General features: G+C 39.2%; 1 protein-coding gene and 1 non-coding gene across 5 annotated transcripts in view; one reads left to right on the top strand and one right to left on the bottom strand.

The window, feature by feature from the left end:
* The window catches only part of WASF2 (WASP family member 2), a 71,289-nt gene that overhangs the window by 32,397 nt on the left and 22,101 nt on the right, over positions 1 to 16,791 (top strand). The gene's annotated exons all lie outside the window — the stretch shown is intronic.
* LOC138985084 (U6 spliceosomal RNA) lies at positions 9,073 to 9,179 on the bottom strand. The gene has a single exon (XR_011462347.1). It is a non-coding gene; the product is annotated as a U6 spliceosomal RNA (small nuclear RNA).

Here is a 16,791-nt window from a genome sequence, read left to right as displayed (position 1 = left end):
AACTTTCAAGGGCTGGCCTAATAAGATATATTTTGTACAAAAATACCAGTGTTACTAAGATGAGACTTGAATCATTTAAATCTTGAAAGGGGCTCAGTTTTAGCTGCCAGTACACCTTTTACTTGTGAAATTACTTCTTGTCTTTTAATGGCACTGTCCTTCTGGAGTCCTGTGATCATCATCAGATACCAGACTCCATTCCTTCTGCTAACCTTTGGTAACTGTTCAGAATTCATTACAGTGTTTGAAATGAGGCACTCACAGTGACCCCTTGTCACTATCCTTTTGGACCATAAAATAGCCTTCCAGGTTAGCCAGGATGACAGCAGAAGCCAGCCTTATGTATTATGTGGTCAGGAACCGCTCCAGTATGGCTACAGTCTGAATGGCGAAAGGAGTTAGTCATAGTTAGGCTTATGTATTGGAGAAGGCAATGGCACCCCACTCCAGTACTCCTGCCTGGAAAATCCCATGGATGGAGGAGCCTGGTAGGCTGCAGTCCATGGGGTCGCACAGAGTCGGACACGACTGAAGCGACTTAGCAGCAGCAGCAGCAGGCTTACCTATTTCATTATTTGTTTTGAGAAGTCATAACAGTGAGACACAGATGCACCTTTGGCTCATTAATACTGGAGTCTGAGCCGTGAAATTTATTTCACTGAAATCCTGGAGAGTTGCTGAAAACGCATGATGCTTCTTTGCAGTTTCTTTTGTGTGTGTGGCCGCACTGAGTGACTCGTAGGATCTTAGTTCCTTGACCAGGAATTGAACCTGTGCCCCCTGCAGTGCAAGCGCAAAATCTTAACCAGTGGACTGCCAGAGAAGTTCCTCTTTGTACTTTAAATAGAACTTTTCTACTTTGGAGGGGAAGTGCTGTACAAACATGGCTGCAGTTGTTACTGCTACAACATATATATTCATTCAGTTCTTGATATTTCTAAAGTTTGGAAAAGTTCCGTGTTAATGTAAACACAATTTTAATTTTTCTAAACACATGCTCATATCTTAAAACAACACTCATTGATAGATTTTGGTGGGGGGTAGAAAAACAAAACTCAGTCTTCGTAATTTCTCATCTGTATAGGCCTTTACTCTCCATTTTAATAGAAGTTCTTCTGTGCACAGACCGTGGCAGAGCCCATTTTCAAAGCAGTTCATAGATTTAGCTATGCAATTTACTTACTCTCGGTCACCAAGAAAGAGTAAAAATCAAAGAGCCAAATGGCTGCTAAGGGAAAGTGTTGTAACAGCAAACTTGAGGGGCTAGACCAGAAGGGGCTAGCAAGAGAAGAATGCTCGGGGGTAGTCTCAGGGAACTGTAATTGATAGGAACAGAATAGAAATGAGGTAGTGGAAAATTTAGGCTACTATACCAGAGACATGCTCCTAATTTTGGCTTGAATTTGTCTTGCTAAGTAAAGCTGTTGTGATTATTGGAATGCCACAGAATTCATCTCTTGGCTTTTTGTCCCACAAAAGCATTAGAATTTAAAACAGACCCTTTAACATGAATTACAGCAGACTAGAAATACCAGTTCAGTTAGGGCAGGTGTTATTTAATTACCCTTCTTTATGGGGATGGGGCTGTTCCCACAAAAACTGTTTGTGGGTGAAAGCACAACAAAGATCCATAAGGTACAGCTTTATATGTATATATTTAAAGTAGACATCAGTCTCTTGAATTTTTCTGATATCAAAGGTTAATTTAAAATATTAATGCTGAAAAGATTAATTTAAGATATTAAATCTACTAGGCAAGAATACATGTACATATTGTAATTACTTCCTTTTTACAATTAAAGTAATTGGATTATATTTAATGAGCTATTTACATTTAATAATTAAAAAAGACTTCTCTTTTCAGCATTCCCCATATGCAGAAAGAGATGGGGGGGTGGGACTCACTTCTGATATATAATTATCTTTACTTGGGCTAAAAAGGAAAACCAATTGTGCTTTTTAGAAAAAGGCTCAGAAGAATATTATTTTAAAACATACATACAGTCATCACCCATTATCTGAAGTTTCAGTTTCCTCCGTTTCAGTTACCAAAATTGTTAAATAATAACTAATTTCAGTAGTCCAAAATTATTAAATGAAAAATTCCAGAAATAAGCAATTCATAAATTTTAAATGGCTCACCTTTCTGAGTAGCATAACAGAATCTCACGCCATCCTATGCTGTCTTGCCCTGAACGTGAATCGTCTCTGTCCAGCGTAGCCACACTGTGTATGTTACCTGCCTGTTAGTCACTTAGCCACTATCTCGGTTATTAGATCACTTGTCAGGTGTTGCAGTGCTTGTGTTCACATAATCCTTATTTTACCTATTAATGACCCTCAAATGCAAGAGTAGGCAAAGAGAGGCCAAAAAGTGAAAAGGTGAAAGTTCTCGACTTAACAAGGAAAGAAAAAAGTATTTTGTTTATATATAGGGTTTGGTACTTTCAGGCATCCTTGGGGGGCTTGGAATGTATGACTCTTGGAGAAAGGGGACTACTGTATACACTTTAGGAATTACCCATGGGAATGTGTTTTGGTTCATTGTAAAAGAAGACGACAGATTAGGCACTTTTAAAAAGTCCTTAATGACAAGATTTGATGATTTCAACAGTGCCCAGAGAATGAAACTTAAAGTGATTTTCAGAGACCCTGTAAATAAAAGTAACCCATCAGAAGTGACAGAACCCCAAATGCCTAGCTCTTTGAAAACAGGCGTTTGTTTGAAAAGCAGTAGCATCTGAACATGGTATCTGAGGCTGGCGCTTTAAATGAGCCAGTGTTTCTGTTATTTAAAGTGAAAGATGTGAAGCCCCTGAGCAGCTGGCTAAAACTGGGTGTAGAGAGGGAGAAAGCAGTGTGTTATTCTCATTAACACCATTGCAGTTCCAGGGTAAATATGTCAGGAAGGCTTTCTTATGTTAGCATATTATCTTTTTTTTTTTTTTTTTTTTTTTTTGAGGGGGAAGAAACTAGTCTGGGGTTTGATGGCACTTGTGTATGAAAATGAGAAATGTGGGCACAGTCTTGGCCAGGGTGTTTTGTGAAGTCAGCATAGTGTCATGGATGCAGGTGGACCTGGGTTTAAAAGCTGTGTGACTGAGAAAGTTATAGAACTGCTCTTGGTGTTTTAGTTCTCTTAGCTGTAAAATCAGAATGCTCCCAGTTACTTTTCAGTAGTGTTTTGAGGATTAGATCTGTTAAAGAAAATGTGAATAAATACTTGACACATTTTGGGCAGACACTATAGGATGCAAAGAAGTTTTTAAAAATCCCACCCTTATTACAGCAGATTCCAATAGCTGCTGCTGTTACTACTGTTTCTGTTAAGTTTAAAGATATTTTGTTTTTCAGTTCCTGTATTCAAAGAATTGTACACTCCAAAAAGCTGTGCTACAATATAGAATGTAGTGACTGCCGTAAAAGGTGCAGCGTGCTTTTTTGGCACCTTTGGAGAGGGAGAAATGGCTTCAGACCAGAAGAGTTGAGGAGGGCTTCTTAGAAATGGTGACGTCTGCCTTGGACTTTTAGAAAGGGTGGCGTCTGCCTTGGGCCTTTAAGATGAATTTTTTTTTTTTTTTAAAGAAATGGCACAATCCAGATAGTAGTACCTTTGAGACTGCTTTCAAAATACATAAAGTGAAAATATTGAATTCACTCTTGACTATGATTGGAAAGACTGATAGACTGATACCCTTTGTCTTAATCCTTAAAATTGGTATAACGTAAGCAGAGGCCATCCATTTCTTTCTTTTTTTGACATTGGATACATTTTTATTGAACCTTTTAGTTTACAACATGAGGTAAAAGGCAAATCAGTTCTCTTCAAGTGATATTTTACACAGCTGTAGTAAAATATTTTAAAATTCAAAGGTTTATAATGGATTGCATTTCTTAAAAGTTGAGGGATCAAGTAAACAAGTTCTAACTTGAATTTTCCAGCTGACTCTTCACTTAACAGTAGTAACCAGCTCTAATTAGATACATAAGTTTGTTTACAGCCATGTTTTATTGTTGATGTCTTTATTATTTTAGTCAGTATCCACTAATTCCACTTCAAAAATAAGTTTTGCATTTGGTGGAATTTTGAGGCCATCCATTTCATTCTCAGCTCCTGTCTTCAGACTCCCAGAGAACCCGTTGCAGAAGTTAAGAGGCCTACCTACTGCTTGGTTTCTTCTGAGACCAAAGAAAAGAGAACCAATTAGGAGAACTCTGTGTGTAATGCCCAGTGCTGTTTAATTTGACCTGCGCTCTTTAAATTATTGTATTACCACTAGGAGGTAAGTCCAACAAACTCGGTGCTGCTTTGAATTAGCAATAATGAGAGCTGTCAGTTGTTGAGTACCTACTAGGTGCTAGATACCCCTCTAGAAGGCTTACGTATGTTACCTCCTTTTATCCTGAAAACCATCCTATGGGATAGGTTTTATTTTCCCTATTTTACAGATGAGGCTTGGAGAGATTAACCAGCCCAGAGTCATATATAACTAGTGGCTCAGGGGACCCTTGTCTCTTGGCTGAACTTGCCTCTGGATTCATCAAGCTGTACTGATTTTTTTTTTTAATGTGATAAATACCTATATGAGTACCAACTTTAAAAAAAGAAAAAGGGAAAATTTTCTGCCATTATTAATTATGATTATTCAGAAAAATGTTATTCAAATATGTTATAGGCATATAGTGGTGATATCCTACCTTTTTGCAGTGTTTTCTTATTTGATTTTGGGATACCTGTTCTTCCTTTTAAAAGTTTTCTATGGCATATACTTATTGAAGATAAATTGAAATTAATACCTCTTTATAATTGGGGACCTTGCAAAACCAGAGGGGAAATCAGTCCTGACTTACATAGGAAGCTTGTGGCTTTCATCTCTGGGAGAAGGGAAATAAGGACGTGAGCCCCGTGATTACCCTGATTTTCTGTCTAGATTCTAACCATGGAGCAAAGCAGGGCAGGGCGGTGGGGAATCCCAAGCAGAGCAGATTCGTCTTACTGAACTGAGACAAATTGCGTTAATAGTTCAAGGGAGTCTGAGGCAACTGGAAGCTGTGGGGTGCAGTTCTGGAAGAAAGGAAGAATACTGTTCTAGAAATCTTCTTTGCCTGGGGTCAGATTATAGGAGGTTGGAAAAGAGTGAGCAGAAACTTATGAGCTAACTGATTCCCAGTGCAGGGAGGTGTACTAATTCCTATCAGCCTGAGTAGAGAGCCCATGTTGCTCACTCTCCAGCAGAGATCCAGTAGAAAGTATACAGTAGAGATCACTGAAGGGCCACGTCTGTACGGGGGCTAAAGAGCCAAGAGAGTAAAAGCTGCTCAAGATCCACCCTAACAAAGCTTAAAAAGAAACCTCAGGTGTACCAAATTGAACCAGAAGTCACTTAACTGCCAACCAGAACAAAGCCTCACATTTTTGAAACCAAGACAACAATGTTAGGTACTCAACATCATAAAATCACAACGTCCAACGTCCGGTCAAAAGTTACCAGGAAAATGTGGCCCATAATTAGGGGAAAAATCAGTTCGTAGAAACACTCAAAAATGATAGAGGTGATAGAATTACCAGACAAAGATATTAAAACAGCTGTTATAATTATGTTCAAATATACAGAGGAAAGGGTAAACCCGCCCTGCCAGTGCAGGAGACTTGAGACGCCGGTTTGATACATAGGTGATCCCCTGGAGAAGGAAATGGCACCCCACTCTAGTATTCTTGCCTGGAGAATTCCATGGACAGAGGAGCCTGGCAGGCTACAGTCCATTGGGTTGCGAAGAGTTGGACACGACTGAAGCGACTTAGCACATATAAAAGAAAATACAAACATATTAATTAGGAGGTAAACATTTTAGCCTTGCAAACAAATAGTGGAATTTGGTTTCAGTCTCTCTTATTTTTTATTATCTTTCTTCTCATGCTGTTGATGATTTGGTAAAATTTGAGTATTATCTTGTAAGTCTAAGTTACCAAATCATATCATTTTCTTTTTTCTTTTTTTTATATCATTTTAGAATTGGAAAGAACTTTTTAAAGATCATCATGTTTACCCTCTCATATTATAGAAAAAGAAATATTATGTTTCATTAATTCTGAGATGCATATTTTCCCCATATTTTAACATCTCTGGAATAATCATGCATCTTAAATTTCATGAAATACCGTAAAAACCCATTAGAGTTGTGACTTTTCCATAAATACTTACGGTAGAATTCAAGTCTTCTACTTATATTACCCTGACCTAGAAAACTTCCCTTCTTTATTCTTTAAATCCAAATCCTGCCCAGTTCCAGTCTTTATTCCAGGAATTCTGCTCAGTTGAAAGTGATCTTTTCATCCTTCCTTTTGTCATAATTGACTACATCATTCGTTTGATAACTTCTGTTTACTATGTTGTTACTTACCTGTGTTTTATCTGTCTCCTCAAATTATAAGCTCTTGGTCATGGGAAGAATTTTATATTTGTATCATCTAGTGTCTGTGGCACCCCACTCCAGTACTCTTGCCTGGAAAATCCCATGGACGGAGGAGCTGGTGGGCTGCCATCTATGGGGTCGCACAGAGTCGGACACGACTGAAGCAACTTAGCCGCAGCAGCAGCAGCAGTGTCTACTTGATAAATATTCATTGATTGATAAGCGTGCTATAATTAGTAGTTAGCAATTAATGCAACCCAAAACTTAAAGAGTTGTTTACTGGTTAAAAGAACCATATATTTAACTGTATGCCAGAACTAAGCGCTAGATAGATGTAGAATTAGTATTTCTGTTACTACTACTGCTGCAGGGACTACTATTAATACTACAGTCATTGCTACTATTATTGTAATTATGCTGTGCCAGGTACTATGTTAAATATTTTATACATGCATTATTTCATTTTTCTGCACAACAACCTTAAACTAAGGATCATTTTACTGATTTTAACAGGTTAGGAAACAGACAGGGCGAGTACTGCTTGCCAAGGTCCCAGAACTGAAGTTTGGCAGTAGTGGGGTGAAATCCATACCTCCTTCTCTAATGTCCGTACTCTTGCTGCTCTACATCACTGCTTATTAGGTCTTTTGAGGGCTTTGGTAACCTAGTAAACTGAGAATAGAAAGAAAAGAAATGGACACGTACTTTTCCTGCTGTTCAGGGACTTTTCCTTATAAATCCCATGTTTTGAATGGTGGATAGACCTTGTGAGAGGAAGATGTACAGCTGCCCTTTGCTGCTCTTAGTCAGTTGCTGGCAGCTTGGCCGTTAGTGACAGATGAGTGTGTGACACTTTTTCAGCAATGAATTCTTGTTACAGCTGGCAGAACAGAATAGTTGCTATGAAATTTCATGGCAGTTTGCTTCATAATTCCACTCCCTGGTGTACAGATGCAGTTGAGATTGCTAGGTCTCTCTCCTCACTTAAGTCGGTGTATTAGCAGTCACGTCCAGGACTACTGCTCTGGCTACTCCATGACCAGTGTGTGTGTATCACCTTGAGCTGTCAGCAAAACATTTTGCTGAATTTCCTTTTTTGTTGTTACTCTGTAACCTTTTTTCCCCCTGGCCTTTCTCATTTGTATAGAACTGGCTTCTTTTTTGGCCTTTTCATCCCAGAGAGGGAGTAGTTACTACAGAGGGATGCTTGAAATATGAAGAGAAGCATAATAGAGATTAAATGCATGGCTAGAGAGCCAGCAGGATGAAATGAGACCTACTCAGTGCCTAATGTACGGTTCCATCCTGATTATCTCCTTCCTCATTTTCAAACTTGCTTCAGTATCTCATCCACCAGTGGGTGCTCCAATGTCTCATCTGTAGGGAGCTTAACGAAGTGCAGTAGAGAACCAGGAAAGAAGGGTTACAGCCTAGCTCCATTTTCTCTATCCCTCGGTGAGATAGTAAACTGGGAACTAGACATTCTCCGATAAAAAACAACTTTGTGTTCCCATATGTAGCACATGTCCAGGTTAGGCTTCCTCCCAGGTTTTCAAGCCCAGGTACTTGGAGAGGAATGCCTTTTGTATCTATCCTCATCTCAGTTTTTTGGCCACCACCAACCAGAGATCACTCATTTCTGTCATTGTCTGTAAATAAAGAAAACTTTTTTAAAAAGAGAATACTTTATTAGGGCTTGTGTGAGTTATTGACACATTTCTAATAATCTTGTGCAGTGATTTGTTGAGGTTTTGGTTTTTTTTAATCTATTTTTTTGTTGAAGGATAATTGCTTTACAGAATTTTGTTGTTTTCTGTCAAACCTCAACATGAGTCAGCCATGAAAGAAAGTGAAAGTGAAGTTGCTCAGTCGTGTCCGAGTCTTTGTGACACCATGGACTGTAGCCTACCAGGCTCCTCCATCCATGGGATTTTCCAGGCAAGAATACTGGATCTCCAGGGGATCTTCCCAACCCAGGGGTCAAACCCGGATCTCCTGCATTGTAGGTAGATGCGTTACCATCTGAGCCACCAAGGAAGTCCATATCAGCCATAGGTATACATATATCCCCTCCCTTTTGAACCTCCCCCCATCTCCCTCCCCATTCCACCCCTCTAGGTTGATACAGAGTCCCTGTTTGAGATCCCTGAGCCATACAGCAAATTCCCACTGGCTGTCTATTTTACATATGGCAATGTAAGTTTCCATGTTACTCTTTCCATACACCTCACCCTCTCCTCCCCTCTCCCCATGTCCGTAAGTCTATTATCTGTTTCTTCATTGCTGCCATGTAAATAAGTTCTTCAGTACCATTCTTCTAGATTCCGTATATATGTGTTAGAATATGACATTTATCTTTCTCTTTCTGACTCTTTCTTACTGACTTCACTTTGTATAATAGGTTCTAGGTTCATCCACCTCATCAGAACTGACTCAGATACATTCCTTTTTATGGCTGAGTAACATTCCATTGTGTATATGTACCACAACTTCTTTATCCATTCATCTGTAGAGGGCATCTAGGTTGCTTCTATGTTCTAACTATTGTAAATAGTACTGCAGTGAACAATGGGATGCATGTGTCTCTTTCATTTTTGGTTTCCTCAGGGTATATGCTTAGGAGTGGGGTTGCTGGGTCATATGGTAGTTTTATTCCTAAAAAATATGGAGCGCTTCATGAATTTGCATGTCATCCTTGCACAGGGGCCATGCTAATCTTCTCTGTATCATTCCAATTTTAGTATATGTGCTGCTGGAGCGAGCACGAGGTTTTGTTTTGTGAGGGTTTTTTTGTCCCAGAGCAGTTGAGTTGTTTTTCATGTTAAACTCCTGTGTGAATTTAATGCTCATTTGATGACGATAGCTGAAAGAAATCTGGTACTTGAGTACCCACGAATGATAGGAATAAGGTTTCCTCACTTATTCATAGTGGTGCCAGTGGTAAAGAACCCGCCTGCCAATGCAGGATACAGAGATGTGGGTTCAATCCCTGGGTCGGAAAGATCCCCTGGAGAAGGGCATGGCAACCCACTCCAGTGTTCTTGCCTGGAGAATTCCGTGGACAGAGGAGCCTAGTGGGCTACAGTCCATGGGGTCACAGAGTCAAACATGACTGAAGCAACTTAGCATGCATGCAGTCAGAGTAAAAGTAAGCCCCCATTTATTGTTTCCAGTTTTATTGAGATATAATTGACATACAGCACTGTATATGTTTAAGGTATGCAGTGTAATGATTTTACTTACATCCATCATTTCATATAGATAACAGAACTAAAGAAATAGAAAAAAAATTTGTGTGTTTGTTAAAAACTCTTAGGATTTACACTTAACAGTTTTTGTATATAACATACATCAGTGTTAATTATATTTATCATGTTGTGCATTATATCCCTATCACTTATCTATCTTATAACGAAGGTTATACCTTTTGACCGCCTTCATCCAATTCCCCTCCCTTTGCCTCTGATAGCTATAAAATTGATCTCTTCTTCTATGAGTTTATTTTTGAAGTACAATTGACCTGCAACTCTGTGTTAGTTCCTATTATACAGTATATGATTTGGTGTTTTGAAACATTTCAAACTGATCACCAGGATAAGTCTGGTTAAGATATGTTACAATACAAATACATATCATAGTTACTGACTGTATTTCCCATACTATACATTTCATACCCCTGACTTGTTTATTTTGAAACTGGAAGTTTATACATCTTAATCTCCTTCACCTGTTTCTTTCTTTCCCCCTGTCCTCTGGCAACCACCTATTTTGTTCTCTGTATCATAATTCTGTTTCTGTTGTTTTTTTTTTTTTATGGCGCTGCCATACAGTTTGCAGCTTAAGGGATCTCAGTTCCCCAACTAGCAGTTGAATCCCAGTCTTTCCAGGTGGCCCAGTGGTGAAGAATCCGCCTGCCAGTGCAGGAGACTCTAAAGACTCGAGTTCTACTGCTGGCTTGGGAAGATCCCCTGGAGTAGGAAATGGCAACCCCCTCCAGTGTTCTTGCCTGGAAAATTCCATGGACAGAGGAGTCTGGCGGACTCCAGTCAGTGGGATTGCAAACAGACGTGACTGAGTGAGCACACACGCACACACATGCGCGGCAGTTCTGAAAGCACCAGATCCTAACCGCTGGGCCACCAGGGAACCCATTTCTATTATGTTTGTTCATTTCTTTTTTAGATTCCATATATAAGTGAAATCATACAGTATTTGTCTTTCTCTGTCTGACATTGCACTTAGCATAATACCCTCTAGGTCCATCCATGTTGTTGCAAATGGCAAGATTTCATTCTTTTTGGTGGGGGTAGTAATTTTACAGTAGTTGATTTACAGTGTTGTTTTAGTTTCTGCTATACAGCACAGTGAATCAGTTACACATGTACATATCCACTCTATTTTTTTATTTTAATTTTTTAAAGTGTTTATTTGGCTGCATTGGGTCTTAGTTGAGGTACATGGTGTGTTTGATCTGTAGTTGCGACATGCGAGATCTTGTGGTTGCAATGTGCGAACTCTTAGTTGCACCATGTGGGATCTAGTTCCCTGACCAGGGATTGATCGGGTGCCTACTGCATTGGGAGCCTGAGTCTTAGCCACTGGACTACCAGGAAGGTCCCTGTCCACTCTTTTTTAAATTCTGTTCCCATATAGACTGTTACAAAGTATTGAGTAGAGTCCCCTGTGCTATACAGTAGGTTCTTATTAGTTTCCTATATGGTATATAGTAGTGTGTATGTATCAGTCCCAAAGGTTTTCATTCCTTTTTTATGGATGAGTAATATTCCAGTGTGTATCTATGGATTGGCACTTGGGTTGCTTCCATGTCTTGGCTATTGTAAATAATGCTGCAGTGAACATAGAGGTGCAGGTATCTTTTCAAGTTAGTGTTTTTGTTTTCTTTGGATAAATATCCAGGAGTGTAATTGCTGGATCAAAAGACCTTTTAGATGGATAGTTTGGAGTATTTCAGACCATTCCATTTTGATGAATTAAGTTTTGCTAGAAATTGGAATTAAGACTGGGAGAGTAAAATGAACTTTGTGTCTGTTATTAGAGTTATCAGTGATAACCATGCAGACCCTGTGTAATTTAAATGGATTCATAACTAGGAACTTAGGCAAAGATGCAGATACAGGAAATATTTTATGTGAATAAATCTCTTTGGAGCTAGGAATATTTTGTAAACAAAATCTCAGTTTCATATAGCACCTCTCAAGCATTTTTTTTAGTGCAGCTCACAGCTGAACTGGAAAGATGAATTGAAAGTTTTTCTCCAATTGCTAGTCATCATTAGACTAAGAACTAGAACCCGACTCACAGTTTTAAGTGGTTTCCAATGCACAATTTTAAGTGTATTTTCTTTTGGACAACCAGATGGATCTTACTTTAAAAAAGAGCTTAATTTTGGCCATTTGAAAAGTAGTTTTTTATTTCTCCTTTGCAAATAAGTTCATATTTACCATTTTTCTAGATTCTGCATATATGTGTTAATATATGATATTTGATTTTCTCTTTCTGACTTCACTCTGTATGTCAGTCTCTAGATCCATCCACATCTCTGCCAATGGCACAATTTCATTCCTTTTTATGGCTGAGTAATAATAGTCCATTGTATATATTTACAACATCTTCTTTCCCTATTCCTCTGTTGATGGACGTTTAGGTGGCTTCCATGTGCTAGCTATTGTAAATGGTGCTGCAGTGGACATTGGGGGTGCTTGTATCTTCTTGAATTATGGTTTTCTCCAGGTATTGCACAGATGCAGAGAACAAACATATGGCTACCAAGGGGGAAGTGGGATTGGGGATGGATTGGGATAGGCGTATATACACTACTATGTATAAAATAGATAAACTAATGCGAACCAGCTATCAGCACAGGGAATTCTACTCAGTGCTCTGTGGTGACCTAAGGAAAGCCAGGGAAGAGGGGATATATGTATCTGTGTAACTGATTTACTTTGCGGTACAGCAGAAGCTAACACAACATTGTAAAGCTATACAGTAATAATCAAAACAAAACAAACAAACCCCAAAACAAAAACCAACAAAAAAAGGCAGTTTTCTATGGAATAGTTGATACTAGAAAAAACCAGTTTTGCAGGTCGAAGTTAGCCCCCCCGATTTTAGCTTTAAGAACAAAGCTATGAATAGAGCCTGAAGAGTAATAGAAGAAAAAAGGTGGTATTGCCCCTAAAAGATAATAGAAAGTTATGAAATTGCCAGATGTGAGTGGTCCTTGCTAGATGTGCAGTATGTTGAAGGAGTAAGACACTGTAGTTTAGAAGTTCTGTTCCCCTGGACTCCTTTCCCAAAACCAAATTAGGACAAGAAGGAACTTTACATTTATTGAAGGTAGGTCCATAGCTGGTGTCATTCATTTATGAAATTGGTAATCTCTCCTGGTTTTAGATCACAAGTAAGCTTTTATTCTTGGTTCTCCCAGTCAGATACTTTCTTTGTCCACTCGTGGAGTTCCATTTATCTTGCTAGCTTTTTTGAACATTAGTGACCTAAACTGGTGTATCAGTAATTTCTTGTGTTTGGAGAGAGTCTGGTTATATGTGTAGCGTCAGCCCCGCCCTGTATTTCAACAGGAAGTGGGCAGGTGCCTAAGTCTATAAAGAGGCAATTCTCCTTGTAATTGTTGCATGATAGTGAGGAACTGCTATATGCAACAGTCAATTTATACTTCTTTAAATATTTTGATGGACCAACTTAGATTACAGTAAACCTGAGTGTTGTGTTTCATTTTGAAATCAAGCGATTGTTTGACCTTTCAGTTGAGATTCTTGAACCACTGTGGAATGCATATTCTTTATCATAAAGAAATTTATCTCCTGAAAGAGGAAACTAGTCTACAAAGGAAGGCGCTTCTCATATGCCCCTATCCAAAGTGCTGTTAACTATAGAACAGTGGGAAATGCTGAAGTGAAAAGCAGAAGTACTAATTGCCACACATACAATATCCCCACATGTTCTCATCCCATGCTACTGCTGATCAGCATTTTGAGGGTATGTTTCAAAGAGGAACTGCCTTGAGAAGCATTTCTGTTGTTATTGCTGTAGCTCAGATATACTTGCTTTGGGATGTGACCATAGAAATCTGCAGGTGTTATCAGTGACCATGGCTCTAAATGAAACATTGCTTATTTATTTATAATAAACAGCTAGTAATACATGTCATTGCCAGAATGAGCAGTCATCTGTTTTTTGTCCTGCTGTTAATAGGAATTCAAAGTGTAGGGTACAGATGAGTGCATCTTCCCCCTCACATGCAGTCTTCCTTTATTACCTTCTTCCAGCTTCCAATCCATCCCTCTCACCTACTTCACCCCACTCCTGCTGCAGGCTGTCGGGAGCAGAGTTGAGAGTTCAGAGTGTAGGGTACATGTCAGAGTCTCCTTTTGCCTTAAGACTGGCCAAATGTGATATATAAATATCCCATGATAACTTCAAATACACAAACTTGTAGAGTCTTACTGTTGTGAAGAGACCTCAAAGAACACATCCAGTTTCCAATTCAAAGCATGAATCCCATCATGGTACTGGAAGTCCAAACTGGTCAGTGTACTCCAAGCCATGGCTCGGAGGAGATGGTTGAAGTCTTTGATTTATTCTGACTCATTCTCAAGTCCCTTAAGCTGAAAATAGCTGGGGGTGAAGATGGGGGTTGCTGCTGAGTCTGACTGGATGTTTGTCACTGGTCCAGACATTTTTACATCTTTGGGTAGCCAACCCCCAAATTGGCTTGGGAGGCTCCCAGAGTGTAATTAACTTAACCCCAGAGCACTGTCTGGAATGTCCTTTTTACCATTCTAGATCTATAGAAGAGTTTGATTCATGGACATGATCCATCCATCTTTACAGTACCTAGACCTCTCCTGGCCTTATGTTCAAAATGCAAGTGACTGTTGGCCAAGCAGAGGTTATGGCAGTTCAGTCAGTCAGTTGTGTCCGACTCTTTGTGACCCCGTGGCCTGCAGCACGCCAGGCCTCCCTGTCCATCACCAACTTCCGGAGTTTACTCAAACTCATGTCTATTGAGTCAGTGATGCCATCCAACCATCTCATCCTCTGTTGTCCCCTTCTCCTCCAGCCCTCAATCTTTCCTAGTGTCAGGGTCTTTTCAAATGAGTCAGTTCTTCACATCAGGTGGCCAAAGTCCAGCAAATCCAAGAATTTTAGAAATTCTTAAAGATCTTGGCTTAGTCCTTTTATTTTGCAAATGAAGAAACTGAAGCCCAGAGTGAGAATTATATCATCTTTGATTTAGAGGGCATTGTATAAATCATCCAGTCTGACCTCTCCATATCATTTTCTTACAGTCTAAGAATCTCTCCCCCAGCATGCCTAATAGCTGATATCCAGGGGATGATACTGGGGAACTTATCACCTCTGAAGAGAACCCATTCTAATATAGGACAGCTCTAATTAAAAGGAACTAACTTAATTGAAATCTACGTTCCTATAACTTTTATCTTCTCAATGGTTCTAATTTAATTCCTCTCCTATGTAACATCCCTGAAGGTAAGACCTTCTCAAACCCCCAAATTAGCAAATATCACTATAGTGTATACTTTTTCTAATCAAAGTAAAGTATAACTGAAAAAGAACTTTTACTGATTCTGTAAAGACAGGACATTCCACTTTTCATGTGTCCAAAACTTCTTTTTCTAGCTAAGAATGACTACTTTCTTGGTTTTCTTCACTGTCCCTTCATTACTGGCACTAGCATTTAGTTCTTTCATAGTACTTTTATTCTTAAAAATTTTTATAAATGGCAAGATCTCAGTTTCCTGATCAGGGATTGCAACCAGGCCACAGCAGTGACAGCACCAAATCCTAACCACTAGGCAACCAGGGAACTCTCTCATAATATGTTTAATAAAGAAACATACATTTTATCACTTTGTACAGAACAATCAGGGGAGAGCTACAGATAGGATAGCTGAAGGATTGGACTCACCCTCACAGCCTGTCTGTGGTTTCTCAGTTCTTAATTGCTAGCTGTGGTGGGCCTCTCCATTCTATTGTCTCCTTCTCATCCTGGGAAGAGTTTCCCAACTGGTCTTCTTACCTTCAGTTTTCTGTCCCAATACAGCTTCCTACTTCTGTTAGAATGATTTGTCTAAAAATGCAGATTTGACCATGTCACTTCCTTAATTTAGTGGTTCCTCAACACCCAGTGCTCCACTCATTTTCCACTAAATGACGACTGATGATCGAGGAGTTTTTCTCAACTGGATTCCCATGAGAACATTAAGCCCTAATGCCAGTAGGCATCCGTTGTACATAATGCCTTAGCTTCTCTCCAGTGCATCTGGAATGGTGCTGGTTGTTTACACTCTTGATGAGAATGGAGAAGACAGTCACTCTAATCCTTTTCTCTGTTCTGTGGTTCAGATGAGGAACCCATTGTAAAAGTAGAGGAGAGAGAATTTATGTTCTTTAAGAGGTCCAGCAGCATGGCTGGGAGCAGTCCCCAGAAAAAGAACTCACAAATTTCATTGACGTCTAGGGTTTCATCTTTAAATTTATGTGAACACTGCGTTCTACTGCATAATATGTCCATTGTTAAAAGTGTTTCAAAATATTTGTCAATGAATAAAATTGACTTTACAGGAGGATTTGCCTCAGGTCCAGTGAACTAAAAATAGCTACCTTTTTTTCTTAGCCCTGTAGTGGACATTTTATATATGTTACATTATTTAATGTCTCTAGGAAAATTGCCCAAGATCACACAGCTAGTAAGGTGTCAAGACTCAGGGCACTAACCCAAGTATGTCTCAACTCCACAACTTAAAGCTGAGTTGAGTCAAGAGCCTTGGAAGTCTTTGCCTCATTTCCAAGTTTATCTTCACTGGAATGTAGGATTTCTTTCTTGGTCAAGTTAGTATTTTGGTTCAGATTGTGCATAATTCCACACTTCTTTTTAAGAAAAGTGAGCAGTGATGTGGGTAATTCCATTTAATAAGGACTCTTGTCTTTCTTTGGTGACTCTGAAACATGTAAAACGACTTTTTTTAGTAGCAGATTCACTTTTTAAATTCTTTTGTCTTGATGGATATTGAATACTGTAATTTTTTGATTACTCTAGCTTGATGTGGGAGCTGGGTTTTTTTGGCAAGACGCAGCTAGCTATCTTGGTATTGAAAACTTGCCCCCAGATGACACAGGGTTGCCTCCATTTGTGTCTTCTTACCCAAGGAACTTGGGAAAACATAAATGCTAAAGTACCAAGGTGTTAAGAGTGGCTTCCCCAGCTTCATCCCCGTCTGACATTTACCTAGCTATTTGGAATCCAGTTTCCATTAGGTGTCCAAAGAGAATGTCTGGAATGCCCTGTCAGTAGCCATTCGACACAGAATTTCA

Source organism: Bos mutus, chromosome 2 (assembly GCF_027580195.1).
Source record: "Bos mutus isolate GX-2022 chromosome 2, NWIPB_WYAK_1.1, whole genome shotgun sequence".
Classification (NCBI taxonomy): Eukaryota; Metazoa; Chordata; class Mammalia; order Artiodactyla; family Bovidae; genus Bos; species Bos mutus.
The sequence above is the reverse complement of the archived record's forward strand: the minus strand, read 5'-3'. Positions and strand labels throughout refer to the sequence as shown.